This window comes from Bos javanicus, chromosome 7 (genome assembly GCF_032452875.1).
Source record: "Bos javanicus breed banteng chromosome 7, ARS-OSU_banteng_1.0, whole genome shotgun sequence".
In the NCBI taxonomy this organism is placed as follows: Eukaryota; Metazoa; Chordata; class Mammalia; order Artiodactyla; family Bovidae; genus Bos; species Bos javanicus.
The window spans coordinates 61,051,702-61,065,284 of NC_083874.1; the positions used below are offsets into that span (position 1 = coordinate 61,051,702).

At 53.3% G+C, this 13,583-nt stretch overlaps 1 protein-coding gene across 4 annotated transcripts in view; it reads right to left on the minus strand.

Moving 5' to 3' along the window:
• PDGFRB (platelet derived growth factor receptor beta) overlaps positions 1–3,351 on the minus strand; it is a 37,598-nt gene extending 34,247 nt beyond the window's left edge. For 2 of the 4 annotated variants that reach the window (XM_061424024.1, XM_061424022.1), the window contains exon 1: positions 2,933–3,351. The gene's annotated coding sequence lies outside the window, so the exon portion shown is untranslated. The remainder of the gene's footprint in view (positions 1–2,932) is intronic. The other 2 variants (XM_061424023.1, XM_061424025.1) reach the window with 1 other exon arrangement.
• Positions 3,352–13,583: the final 10,232 nt, after the last annotated feature.

A 13,583-nucleotide genomic window follows, 5' to 3' on the forward strand; every position in this document is an offset into this window, starting at 1 on the left:
TCCTCACCATTCAGTAGCCCAATCTGAGCAAAAGGCCCAGAATTCCCTCCTTCGGCCCGGAAGGCAGCTGGTCTCGGAGCCAGACTGTGCCTGGAGGATGGAAGTGAGCCTTCCGCACAGCCATGATGCCCAGGTTCCTTCCCTTCCATGGCTACAGCCCTTCACGATGTGCAGACCAGTGTCACAACCATGTCATCCTGTACAGGAGACGGGGAAAGCAGAGGCGCTCTCTTTGCTCTCTTAGGCGTTAGGTCCAGCTGCACGAGATGCAGGAACCATGCTAAGTGCCTTATCTATATTATTACCTTGTCGACTCTGTGTCCCACCCTACTGCTCACAAAGGAGGGGCCTATTGCCCGGAGAGGCAGAGCATTGGCCCAGGGTCACACAGTTAGCTAGAGCCAAGGGGGCGTCATCAGATGCCGGAAACTGGTGTTGTTTACCCACCATGCCCACTGCCTTCCAGATGCAGACGAAGCAAGAAAGAGGACGTGGGGGCCTGAGGTTGGCCACACAGGATTTGAGAGGAGCCAGGACAAGCGCTGGGTTTTCTGACTCTGAATCCACGGTGCTTTCCGCTGCCCCACATCTGTGGGCAATTAGAAGTCTCAGCTCTTCTTCCCACAGAGGAGGGAGGGCTGCCTGATCACCACTGAAGGGAGAGGGCTCACCAGATGGTCTCCCTCCTCACTCAGGACCAAGCCGGGGCTGGGTGGACCCAGGAGCTAAACTTTCTGCTGGAGAAGGTGCTGGACCCAGGAGCAGGCTCTGAGGGAAGATGGAGACTCTCTCCTCTGACCAGAGCCTCCCTGGGAGCAAGGAGGTTAAGTCTTTGGTTTCAGGCAGACCTCAGCCTACATACCAACTCTACCAACTGTGTGACCCTGGGAAAGTCACTTAGCTTCTCTGAGCTTTGTTTTCCTTGTCTTCAAGGGGTAATCATAATACTGATTCTAAAGACCTGCGATGGGGATTATAAGGCCCGAGAGGTTCCAGCACAGAGTCAGCACTCCAGGATGGTGACCAACATAGTCTGCATGTTCCCAAGTGCTGTGGATTCAAGGCTCTGCTGCTTGGAGGCAAGGGAAGATGGCCTGACTTCAGAAGACCTCACTAGAGGCGTCTGTGTACTTTGGGATCACAGAGACAGGAACACTCCCCCCTTGACATAGAAAAATGTCGGGAGGACCATGTAAGGTTCTGGAAAGGCACCCAGAGGGTGATAAGGAAGAGAGGAAGGAAGATAAGAGGCCTGGGTTCTGGGCTCACCCTTGGGAACACAAGGTCTTCAGTAGGTCCCTCCTCCCCTTCAGAACCACATTTGCTCAGTCCCACTGTCTTCCCAGGGGAACTGGGGTCAGAACACAGGATGGGGAAGCCTGGGACCCAAACAATCTCTGATATGTAAACAGAACACAAACAGAGGGTCAAGCAACAAAGCTCCAGGATGATGGGCATGGCAAGCTCTTGGAAGACCGGAGGAACCAAGGAAGGTTGCCTGGAGGAGGTAGAGGAGGGAGGGTCCTTAAAGGAAAAGGCAAGGTAGTGAGGAAGGGCATGCCTACCGGCAGGAGTATGGAAATTCCTCTGGGAAGCCTGGGATCTGACTGGCAGGAACACAAAGCCCAAGTCTGGTGTGATGGGGCAGGGAGCCTACTATCTCCTGAGCTCTACCACCTACCAGCTGTGTGGCTGTCCTGAGCCTCTGTTTCCTCACCCATAAATTTGGTATAAAATCAGTCCCTTCCGTTGGATTTGAACGCACATGAAATCAAGCATAGAAAACACCCCTAATGGTCCTGCTGCTGCTGCTGCATCACTTTAGTCATGTCCAACTCTGTGTGACCCCATAGACGGCAGCCCACCAGGCTCCCCCGTCCCTGGGATTCTCCAGGCAAGAACACTGGAGTGGGTTGCCATTTCCTTCCCCAGTGCATGAAAAGTGAAAAGTGAAAGTGAAGTCGCTCAGTCATGTCCGACCCTCAGCAACCCCATGGACTGCAGCCTTCCAGGCTCCTCCGTCCATGGGATTTTCCAGGCAAGAGTACTGGAGTGGGGTGTCATTGCCTTCTCTGCCGAATGGTCCTAGCATCATGCAATGTGTCTATGAGTGGCAGCTTCTGTTAGGAGTTTAGGCTTTCCATAGGTACCTTCTACTGGGGAGACTCACGGAAGGAATGGTGATCAGATGCATGTTTTAGGATGGCACGGAGAAAGAGGAAGATGAGAAGGCCTGAGAAGCTGCCTGTGACCAGAGGAAAGGGCCCAATAGCCAACCCCCCTTCTTCACAGAGGGGCCCCCAGATCGGACGGCTGAATCCCAGACCCCCAGCCCAGCCTGCGTGAGGACGGGCCTGCCTCTGCCCCCTCGCCTTCGCACTTTCCCAGCCGCTGGGGGTTTGGAAGGACATCTTAGGAATCCGGAAAATTTGCAAATCCATTTAAATCCCGAGAGGTTGCCTGGCGGCCGACTGGCCTAGAGCCAGACAGATTCTTAGGGACAAGGCTTGGGCCCAGGGACAGAGGCTGTGCGTCTGAGGTCCCCAGTTCCCTGCTAGGTTCCCTTTCTATGTATCCGGCAGGATACATGGATATATCTCCGGATCCATCTCCCAAATCCCTTTTCATACTCCTTCCAGCTCTCCTCACGGCCCCCTACAGGCAGCGCTTTGCTTTGGAAGGCCCCCCTCCCCGCTCACTGCCAGAAACCCCTGGGATTTGTTTGATGAGGGCAAGGGGCACCCACCCCAGAAGCAGCCTGAGCAGGAGAGAGCTGGTTCCTCCAGCCCAGATGTCGCCCACAATCTTGGAGCCTCCTCCCATCTGGTTTTGTTAAAAATATTTTCCATTTTTTGACCTACCCAAGAAGGCGCAGTCTGGGACAAGGGGACAGGACAAGAGGCTGGGGTTCCCTCCTCTTCCCAGCGCTTACCTTGCTGCTGATGCCTTCTGAGGTGTGGGCAAAGTCCTGGGCTCTGGGCTGTCACCCCCTCCAGGAAGACCTCCTCACTGCCTACTCTCCCCTGGCATCACAAGGATTCTGCTGGACCTGAAGTGGGGCAGTGGCAGAGCGGGAGGACAGTGAGGAGCGTTGTCGGCTCGCAGAGCCTCAGGAGAATGGAGGGAGTGAAGGGCTACGGGGTGAGGAGTGGCCTCACTCCCAAAGCATCCTTGTGGAGGAGAAGGGCTGCCAGGAGGGGCCGCCCTGGGTCTGGCTGCCCGGGTCGCTCAGCGCAGGCTGCTGCCTGGTGGCGCTGGTCAGAGGGGCCCGGCTCTCTCCTCCCAGTCCCTCCTTCCCTCTGGCTCCAGACAGGGCGGGCAGGGACTGCGGGCCGCTGGCGGCCCCAGGAGCTCACCCCACTGTGGGCTTCCCTGCCCCCACCCCCCTGCTTTGGGGGAAAGGCTGCAGAACAGCCTCTGATTGGCCCAGCTGGGGGAAGGGGGGCTGGGGGCGGGGAGGGCAGACGCGTGTGTCTGTTTTCAATTTTAGTTTCCCCCTCCCTCTTTCTTTTCCCCCAAGTTTCTTGTTTTTCTTCCTCGTTTCCCTCTGCTTGCTCCCTCCCGTAGCCTGCTCACTCAGGATGTGAGGGGATGTTTAGAAATTCCACAGCCCACGCCAGCCAGCCGCTGAGTCACTTTTATTAAAGAGTGGCCTGGCCCACTAGCCTGATGCCTGTCTCGGGTGGTAGCCTCCTCTGGCTGTTGCACCCGGGGGTGGCTCCCCTCTCTGGGCCTCAGCTTTCCCATCTGCAGAGGGAGCTCTGATAACCCATCTGGTGACTCAGTCGACACTCATTCATTAAACACGCTTGCTGAGCACCTACCATGTGCCAGACACTGTGCCAGGTGTTGGGGTTGCAGTGGTAAGTTACAGTCTCCGACCTCAGGGTACCCAGCTAGTGGGAGATACAGTGCCCGAAGAGGGGGGCACTCCCTGAGGCTTGAGGGAATCAGGAAGGGCTTCTGAAAAAAGGTGACTTAGAAGAGAGAAAAAGCCCTTCTGAGGTTATCAATCACTTCTCATAAGAAGAAATCAAGGTCCGGGGTGAATTAGCACAGAAAGGGAAAGAGACATGCCCAAGGTCACCCAGCAAACTTCAGATTTCCAGACATCTTCCCCTATCATCTCAAAATCCCCAGAGGACCAGGAAAGAATTATTTCCTTATTGTGTGGACAAGGAACTGAAGCCCAGAGGAGTCAGATGGGCTTCCCAAGCTCACACAGCTACAGCAGAGCTAGGGCAGGGTCAGGTCTGTACATACCAGAACAGATTCAGGTGCTCTGACCCCAACGAAGACCCGCACCACAGTGCTGACTGGCCCTCCTGTCCTACCCTCTTCCTTGTTATCCCTTCCCCAACTCTCATTTCTCTTCCAGTACTGTTGTGTTCCATTTCCAACCTCTCACCAAGGTCTGCCAAGCCTTCTCTGGGAGCCCCTGGACTTCTCACCCTCTCCTTTTTTTTTTTTTCCTGCCTGCATCCCATAGCATGCAGAAATTTCCCGACCAGGGATTGAACCCACGTGCTCTGCAGTGGAAGCATGGAGTCTTAACCATTGGACCTCCAGGGAAGTCCCATCCTTTCATTTCTTCAACCCTCATTTCCTCCGATCAGAACAAGTCTCTAATCAACAGATTCCTGACCAAAGGCATCATTTTTAATGAGAGTTGGGTTGTGTCACCCTACCCCTACCACTGTAATACATGGGGAAACTGAGTCCCAGAGAGGGAAAGAGAGGTGTCCCAGGTGGAGCCCTACCTGACTCTGCCCAGAGCTCCTTCCATCCTGCCCTCTATCTACAACCTTTTCCTCTAGCACCTCACCCCAGGTGTCTGTTCATAAAGGAAGGAGGTTGGGATTTCATACCAACCACAGTCACCAATCTTGTGCTCATTTCTTGGTCTTGGCCCACTGGGGACAGCCCAGCAGAACATTTGGGTTAGACCACACAGAGGGAGAAGGGTTTTTCAGACTAGGTCCACATGATGGGGTGGGAGCTATGAGAGTCTCCCAAGGGAGGGGGCTTAGTCCAGCTCAGTGGCAAGGGAGTCATAGGGAAAGTCCGGGGACTCCAAAGACCACAGGGTCAGGCCTTTCTGTCCAAAGATTTCATCAGTCTTTACAACTCCCCTCCTAGCATCTGCCTTGGCCATTCACCTCTGAAGCCTTAGTTCAGCTGCTAGGACCAGGTCAGTAGGGCTGGTGGGGGAGAACAAGGAGGCATTTCAAATCCCAATACCCAAAACAGATAGTCTGGGAGTCCTGAGACCCAGCTATGCACTTCTTGTGTGGCCTTGGATAGGTACTTCGTCTTCTCTGAGCCTCAGTTTCCCCATCTGTTCATAGCAAGGATGGGCTCACTGTGCTGGAGGGCACTTGGGATGCTCTGTCTACAAGTTTCTTAGATCTGGACTCTGGCTAGGGAGAGGAGGCGGGTGGGCCCCAGGGCAAGGGGACAGCTGGGGGCCAGAGATGCAGCACAGAGGGGAGGGGGCGGCTGCTGGTGGCTCCCCTGGGAAGCTGGCGGCCGCCGGTTTCCGGCCAGCCCGGCCATCCGGCTGGCCCATCTGGAATCACTTAGCCCCTACCACCATTAACCCTTGGCAGGCACCAGGGCTGTTACGCCTCCTCACAGCTGAGATGGGGTTGGGGGGTGCAGAATCACACGGAACACCACAGGGCACTCCCCGAGGGCTGGACAGTTGAGGAAGAAGGGTCATGACTGACAGGGCAGGTTTCAGAGATGGACAGAGCTTGGTTCAAATCCCAGCTTTAGCAGTTCGAAGCTACAGGATCTTGGGGAAGTCATTTAAACTCCTGAGCCTCAGTTTCCTCCTCTGAAAAACAGAGATAATTCAAGGGATGACTCAAAAGACTGTTGTCATTTATATTGTACCCCAAGGGCTTAGTACACTGTCTGAATTGTTCTTGAAATAGTGTTTTCCCTCATTCCAGCTGCGGCCCACCACTGTGTATCCCTCGGCTGAGCGCTCCACTTCCTGGGCCTCAGTTTCCCCTGTGTACTCTGAAGGGGTGAGCAGTGGCCAGAGCAGTCCCATCACCCTGGGGTGGTCAGCATGGCCCCCAGCCCCACTGTGGACAGGAGGAGCCACAAGCAGTCTCCCACGCGTCCAGATGCTATGGTCCGTCCTCTGACCATCCTGTCTTGGGAGAGGCTAGGGTGAGGGTGAGTGGGCAGAGCCTGAGGTGTGGGGAGCCCTGCCTGAGGTAGAGGGTGCAGAGGCAAAGGTGCAAGGCAGGCCTTGGGGTTCAGTACATCCCCTTCCCACTGCACAGTGTCATGCTCGAGGATTAAGAACCAAGGCTCTGATGCATGTAGTTCCAATCCAACTCTGCCACTTCCTAGCTGTGTGACTGTGGACAAATTACATGAACTGAGCTCAAAGAGCCTCAGTGTTTTGAGCTGTAACGTGGGGTTGTTGAGAGGCCTGAGTAAGTGATGCACCAAAGGCATTTTATTCAAGGACTAGGGCAGAGTGAGAAAGCTCTCACAAAAGATGCCTGATTCTCCGGTGTCACCGGGAGCTGCTGTCCCAGAAGTCCACCACCAGGGTTGGAGGGAAGCCTGTGCAACCGCCAATTTGACACCCAGGATGTCTGAGGCCCAGGGATGGAGCGTGACTGTGATATGAGTCCAGGACAGGCACCCAGGTTCCGTCTAGACTCTCAGGACCGTGTTCTTCTCTAAAGGAGGGAATCAGGATGAACTGACCGCCCCCTCCTCAGCCCCCACCCACGCTCTTTAGAGCCGGAAGCCGAAGCTCTCCGTAGGGTGAAGGAGTGGGGGGCAGAAAGGGCGCCTGAGTGGGAGAATTCCCAGTAGGCCAGTTCAGCACTCACTCAGGCAGCGCCAGCAGCCCCCACATCTGGCTCTCCCACACTCCCAGCACTGCCCCTCCTCCCGCTCCCCAGGCCTGGGGTCGGGACGCAGCACACATGTGCCACACACTGGCACAGTTGTCTTGGATGCCAGGGCCTGAAGAGCCCTAAGAGTGCTTCCATCAGACACAGAAACTGAGGCCCAGAGGGTGGAGGCGACTTGCCTGAGGTCAGCAGAGACCGAAGGGGCTGGGAAGGCAGGACTCCTGACTCCCAGTGCGTTATCTTTCCATCCTGCACACCCTGAGCAGGTAGCTCCTTGTACCTAAAAGCGAGGGAACCAAAAGAGGCACACAGAGGACACGGCCCCTCCCCCTCCTGGACACTCAGCATAGTGGCTATCTGGTGGGGCAGAGGGGCCAGTGGGGACTTCGGGCCACATTCCCACCCTAGATTCCTAGAACTGCTCTTGCTGGGCCAGGCTGTCACCACCAAGGCTCGACAGGGTTCCCAGAGATAAGGGCTCCAAGACCTTGCCATCTCAGCCTCTCCCCAGCCTCCAGCTGACCTTGGTCTTAGGGCCCCTGGGAACAAGGGTGTGTCCTTCTGGTACACAGATGGCTCACAGATCATCAGACCAACAGGGCCCACAGAGGCCACATACCTCCCTCTCACTGGATCTACTGAGGCCCAGAGAAGGCCAGAACCCTCTTAAGGGCACACAGCAGGTCTGGAGTGGGACCTCTGCCTCTCAGGCTGTTTTTCGCATGCGATGCAAGTTAGTGGAACACCTACTCTGAGCCCTACCTTCATAGAGCTCATAAACAAACACGAAGGAAACCATAAATTAATAATATAAAAATTATGACAAGGACTTCCCTGGCAGTCCAGTTGTTAAGACTCCGTGCTTCCACTGCAGGGGGCACAGGTTTGATCCCTGATCAAGGAACTAATGTCAAGGATCTCACATGCCACACCAATAGAAAAAAAAAGTGATGAAAGAAACAGAGAATAACAGGGTGGATATAGGAGTTCTTGTTTAGGTAGGCTGAAACTTCTCTGCGGAAGACATATTTCAACTGACATCTGAGGTTAAAGGGCTACATGTAATGCAGAGGCAGGAACAGTGTTCTAGACAGAAGAAACAGCATGTGCAAAAGCTTGGAGGCCAGAAAGAGCCTGGTGTGTATGAACAGGAAGAAAAGAGTGGTTGAGGCACAGAGAGGGGACATAGTGGGGTGTAAGGTTGGAGAGGCAGTAAAGTATGGCCTTTGTCCTGAGGGTCAGCAGGGGCCAGGGCAGGATTTTAAATAGGAGATCGATGGGATTATGGTGGTACCTTAAGGAGGATGGGCTAACAGGGGCAAGAGGTGAGGCGAGGCAGGGGACTAGCGGGGAGGCTATGGTCGTCAACTACAGGCTGACTGTCCCCACCCTGACTCTGTCCAGCCCAGAGGCTGGAGGATGTTCCAACTGGGAGTGAGGCTTATGGGTGTGTGCTCGCTTTAGGTACAAGTCCGTGCTTGACCTCCGACTCACAGGGTGACCTTCCTTTCCCGGCCTCTGTATCTCCTCTGAACAACAGATCAACACAGTGCTCCTTCGGATGAGCACATTCTGCCCCTGGACCTCTGGCTCGAGTGTCCCCCTGCTCCCTAAGTAGCTGTGTGCTGGAGACTGCCTCCCTCCCCTACGCCTCTCGTTTCTGCGCTGAGAGGAAGAAAGGAATCAGCACATCCTGTGTCACGATTGAGACTAAGCCCCCAGGGAGCCTTTGAGTAGTACCTCACAGAGCCAGCAGGTGGCACCCCCAGCCTCTGGAGGGGGCAGGAGGTGGAGAGGACCATGATGAGAGGGGAGACAGGAATGGGGAGGGGCTCCCAGGAGCCCCAGCACACACCCATGAGACTCACACCTGTCCCCTGGAGGTGGGCAGAGGTTGCCATCCCCACTTTCCCCACAGCTCAGGAACAGCTCTGAAAGAGAGCGTTCCTTGCCCAAGGTCACAGAGTGAGGTTGAGGCTGGGCTGGGACTGGGGAGCAATCCAGGTAAGCCTCCTGCTAGCCCTGGTGCCCACCAGTTTCTCGTTAGGCAAATCACTTCCAACAGGAAGCTGAGCCCAGAACCTCTTCTCTTTCAGGGCCATAAACCTGATTTAAAAACCAAGTTATCACCAAGATCTTTATGAGGCCATTGTCTCTGCACCCCACCCCAGAAGGCCCTGGTTGGGTGTGTGAGAGCAGCCCAGAGGGAGGGCTTCCAGAGGGAAGAGGGGCCCAGTCAACAGCCACTCCCAGAGATAAGGGGCTGTCACAGAGGAAGAGGCTGTGACAAGGGTGTGGGGGCTCTCCTGCTACACAGGGTCTCAGTGCCACAGCTATATGGCTGTCCAAAGCAACCAGCCCGCAGTGGGCGCCTTGGGGACACCAAAGCCCAGGGAGGCAAGGTTCAAGGTCACATGGTGAGTCAGAGGCCAAGGCAGGGGGAAGACCTGTGATTTCAGACGCCCAGCTTGAAAGTTTTAGACAAGGTTATAGTGTCCTCTTAACATGTAACATGACGGGTAGTTTAGGTCTCTGATTCAGGGGTCCACATAGGGGTGAGGGTGGGGGGTAGCTGAGGCTCTTTTGCATGAGGAAGCCAGAGGAGGAAGAAGAACTAGGTATTTGTTTAGGCAAAATCCTGGGTGGGAAGGAGAGGCACATACAGGCTCACTATCCTTCCAGGCAGCTCAGCTGGAGAGGAAAGAGAAACTTCCAGACAAGCCCCTGACCTGCTGTGTGGGCTCAGGCAGGTAACTTCACTTCTCTGAGCTCTAGCTGCTTCATCTGCAAATCAAACTGGGGATAACAATGACCCTACCTTACTGGGTTGTGTGAGGATGAAATGAGATTAATACATGCAAACAACTTGGCATGATGCCTGGCACTCAGTAAATAATGATGCTTTATATTATTATTTACTGATTATTTACTTATTTATATTTATTATGCATTATTTATTAATGCTCAATAAATAATGATCTATTGTTATTATTATTTCAGCACAGGTGAAAGAGTAAACACTGCAACCTCAGAAAGATTAAGAAAAGGGTGCTGAGCTGGGCATCAGAAGACCTGGGTCTGATTCCAGTACAGCGCTGACTTGCTGAGGGAACCTGGAAAAAAATCCTTTCTTTCTTTAGGCTTCTGGGCCTCAGTTTCTCTATCTGTAAAAGGAGTGAGTTGGAGGATCCGCCGGGCTGGCTGAGAAGCCCTTGGGTACTTGGGCTCGGCAGCAAGAAAGGCAGCCAGCTTCTGTGCCCAGCCATGTGTAACTTTGGCCAGACACCTAGACCTCTCCATGTTTTCTGCTTCCTTTCCTCATCCAGCAAATGAGGCCAGTTTGTCCCACCAGTCCCCAGGGCTCAGGAAAGAACAGGTCCAAGAAGGGGTGACAGAAAGATGGGTAGAGGCCTCTCCAGGAGATGTCTGTGGAGGGGTAGGCACCTCCTGCCCCCACCCTGGGAGAGGATGGCAATGAAGGGGGCCACGGAGCCCTCCCCTCATCCCCACCCACTCCCAACCCCAGGCCTCAGGTCTCCCTGACTCTGCTCTCTCCCTGGCTAGAGAAATAGTCCCTGCTTTGCCTGGCAAGTCCCCCCTCCCTCAGCCACCACCCAAGTCCTGAACACTTCATCACTCCTGGACCCCTGCCCAGCTTCCTTGTAGCTCTTGGGCTTCCCGCCTCTGCTCTGGCTCATTCTCCACACACCAGCCATAGCCCCCTTCCCACCATGCAAAACCCTTGATAAAAACCTCCCATATCCCTCATCAAGCTTGTTCTGCCAAGCCTTGCTCTGTCTCTCCCCACACTCATCTCTTGCCCCCACCACCATCGCTGAACTCCAAATCAGTCTTTCAGTTCTGGAAGACTACGTATCCCCAGCATCAACCCCTCTGCTCACACTGTCCCTCTGCCCACAGTGCCCTTTCCTGCTCCCCAGGGCCCTGACTCATATGTCACATCCTCTTGCAAGACTTCCAAGTCTCCTTCCCTTGGGAGTACTCTCTGGATTCCTGGCCCTCTCCAAAATGTAATTTTACCCTTATTTGTGATCATTTGATTCATACCTGCTTCTCTCCCTTCCCATTCTGTAAGCACCCCAGGGACAGAGCCTCACCTAGTACCTAACACAATGTCGGCATAAAGGAGGAGTGTTAATACACATTTTCCGAACATATGAACTGCCTGCAACGCAGGAGATTGCCTGCAATACAGGAGACCCAGGTTCAATCCCTGGATAGGGAAGATCCCCTGAAGAAGGAAATGGCAATCCACTCCAGTATTTTTGCTTGGGAAATTGTATGGACAGAGAAGCCTGGCAGGCTCAGTCCATGAGGTCACAAGAGTTGGATACAACTTAGCAACTAACTAACACCAAACATAGGAATACAGGAACAAATGAATTCCTATGCTGCTGCTGCTGCTAAGTCACTTCAGTCGTGTCCGACTCTGTGCGACCCCATAGATGGCAGCCCACCAGGCTCCCCCGTCCCTGGGATTCTCCAGGCAAGAACACTGGAGTGGGTTGCCATTTCCTTCTCCAATGCATGAAAGTGAAAAGTGAAAGTGAAGTCGCTCAGTCGTGTCTGACTCTTAGCGACCCCATGGACTGCAGCCCACCAGGCTCCTCCATCCATGGTATTTTCCAGGCAAAGTACTGGAGTGGGATGCCATTGCCTTCTCCGATGAATTCCTATACCTACTCCCAAATTTTAAGCCTTCCATCTAGCTCTGAGGTAACATATTCTTGGAATCAGAGGGTACCTAGAGGGCATCAACTTTCTTACTTTCCAGGATAGGCATCCTGTAAGCAGCATCCCTGACTGGGGACCTCCAACAATCACTTGTCCTACCTTCTGTGGCGGTGAACTCACTCTCTGTCTCACAACAGCCCTTTCATGACGGATGGCCCTTTAGAGAGCACTTTACTATGGGTGGGTTGAAATCTACGTCTGTGCCTGCAGCTTTCTCTCTCAGGTCTTAGGTCTGCCCTGTTTCCTTCCTCAAACTCAGACCTTCAGGCCACCCTCCAGGTCTTTTCTTCCTCCAGTCCAGTCTAAGCAGCGCTGGTTACACCAGCTCAGAGAACAGAGCCCCGTCCTCTTGGGTCTCTTCTCCCTTCTCTGTGTACCCCCCGGTATCTCACCAACCCCTTGAAAGATTGGGTCCAACCCCTTGAAAGACTGGGTCCTGGGTTCAGATGGCTTCTGATCAAACCATCCCCACATGTCCACTTCCTGACCTTCCCTGCTGAGGCTGTAGTGAGCTCATCCATGTCAGCCACAAACCAGGAAGCCCTCTTTCCTCTCTTCCATGAACAGCATTCATTTTGCTGCATAGACTTGGGCACAACCCCTTTCCTTTCTGGGTGTTGGTGCTTCCCACTGTACAATGAAAAGAGCTCCTCCAAGCAGGAAAGGGCATCCTGGGCTTACTGTCGCTCACTCGGTATGGTATCCATCAGAGTCTCAGAAGAACAAGATTCTGACCAAGACAGCTTCATGGCTGAGACCCGTGCAGTCACTCAGGGCCCAGTGTTTAGAAGGGTGCCGTGCTTGCTTGTGCGCTCTGCGGCCACCATCTTGAAATTTAAAATGAGTTTTGAACAAGGGATCTCACATTATCATTTTGCACTGGGCCCTGTGAACTATATCCTCATCCTGACATATCTATCTAGTCCTGAAATGATGCTGACCTGCCCTGGGTAGTGTGGCAACTCAAGGGAGGGACAGGCTGGATAGATAAGACTCTGATTCCACCTTCGGGGCCACAGGTCCCTGCACATTTAGGGGGCTCCCAGGAAACACTGGAGGATCAAACCCCATAAGAGGTTTTTACAGGCCTTCTGATCCAGAGCCCTGTTCTTCATGAATCCTTCCCCCAAACCCTCAGTTTCACTTCCCACTCTCAGTTCACTAATGGCCTCTCAACTCTTTACCCTCACCCCGTCCCCCTCATCATATCTCTGAAATGTTTGACAGTCTTTAATTGGATAGGATGGGGGGAGATGCATGAAACATTTAAAATCCAAGAGGTCCCTAGCTCTAATAATAAATGGATTAGGGCTTTAGGATAAACCAACTATTAAAAAGACATTTTAAAAATCAATTGAAATACTCTGAATGTGAATGGGTATTAGATAATACACAGAAATTTGCGTTAATTTTGTTAGGTTTGATAATGGCATATTATGTAAGAAAATGTCCATGTGTTTTAGAGATGCCTGCTAAAGTATGTAGGGATAAAATGACACGATGTTTGAAATTTGTTTTAAAATACTTTAGCAAGAAAAGGGAGGCGAGTCAGTTAAATAAGTGTGGCAGAATCTTGATAATGGTTGAAGCTCATGATGGGTCTATAGTGAGTCACTCTACAATTCTACTTCTGTGTATATTGGAAACTTCTCATTAAAATGAAGGCAGGGATGGGGAGGAGGGAGGGGGTTGTCAAGAGAATTGTGAAAGGTTCCCTAGAATATCTGTAAAAGAATGCTCCTACCCGACTTCTCTAAGAACTTCCTCTGGAGAGCCAACTCAGGTGAACTCCCCAACTGTTTGCAGACTCGTGTATGTGCATATGTGCATTTTCCCCCAGGGGAAAAACATCCACAGCTTTCAGGAGAGACTAAGAGGGGTCGTGACCCCTCCCCCCCCCCCCAAAAAAAAAGATTAAGGACCCGCTACCTTAAAGACGAG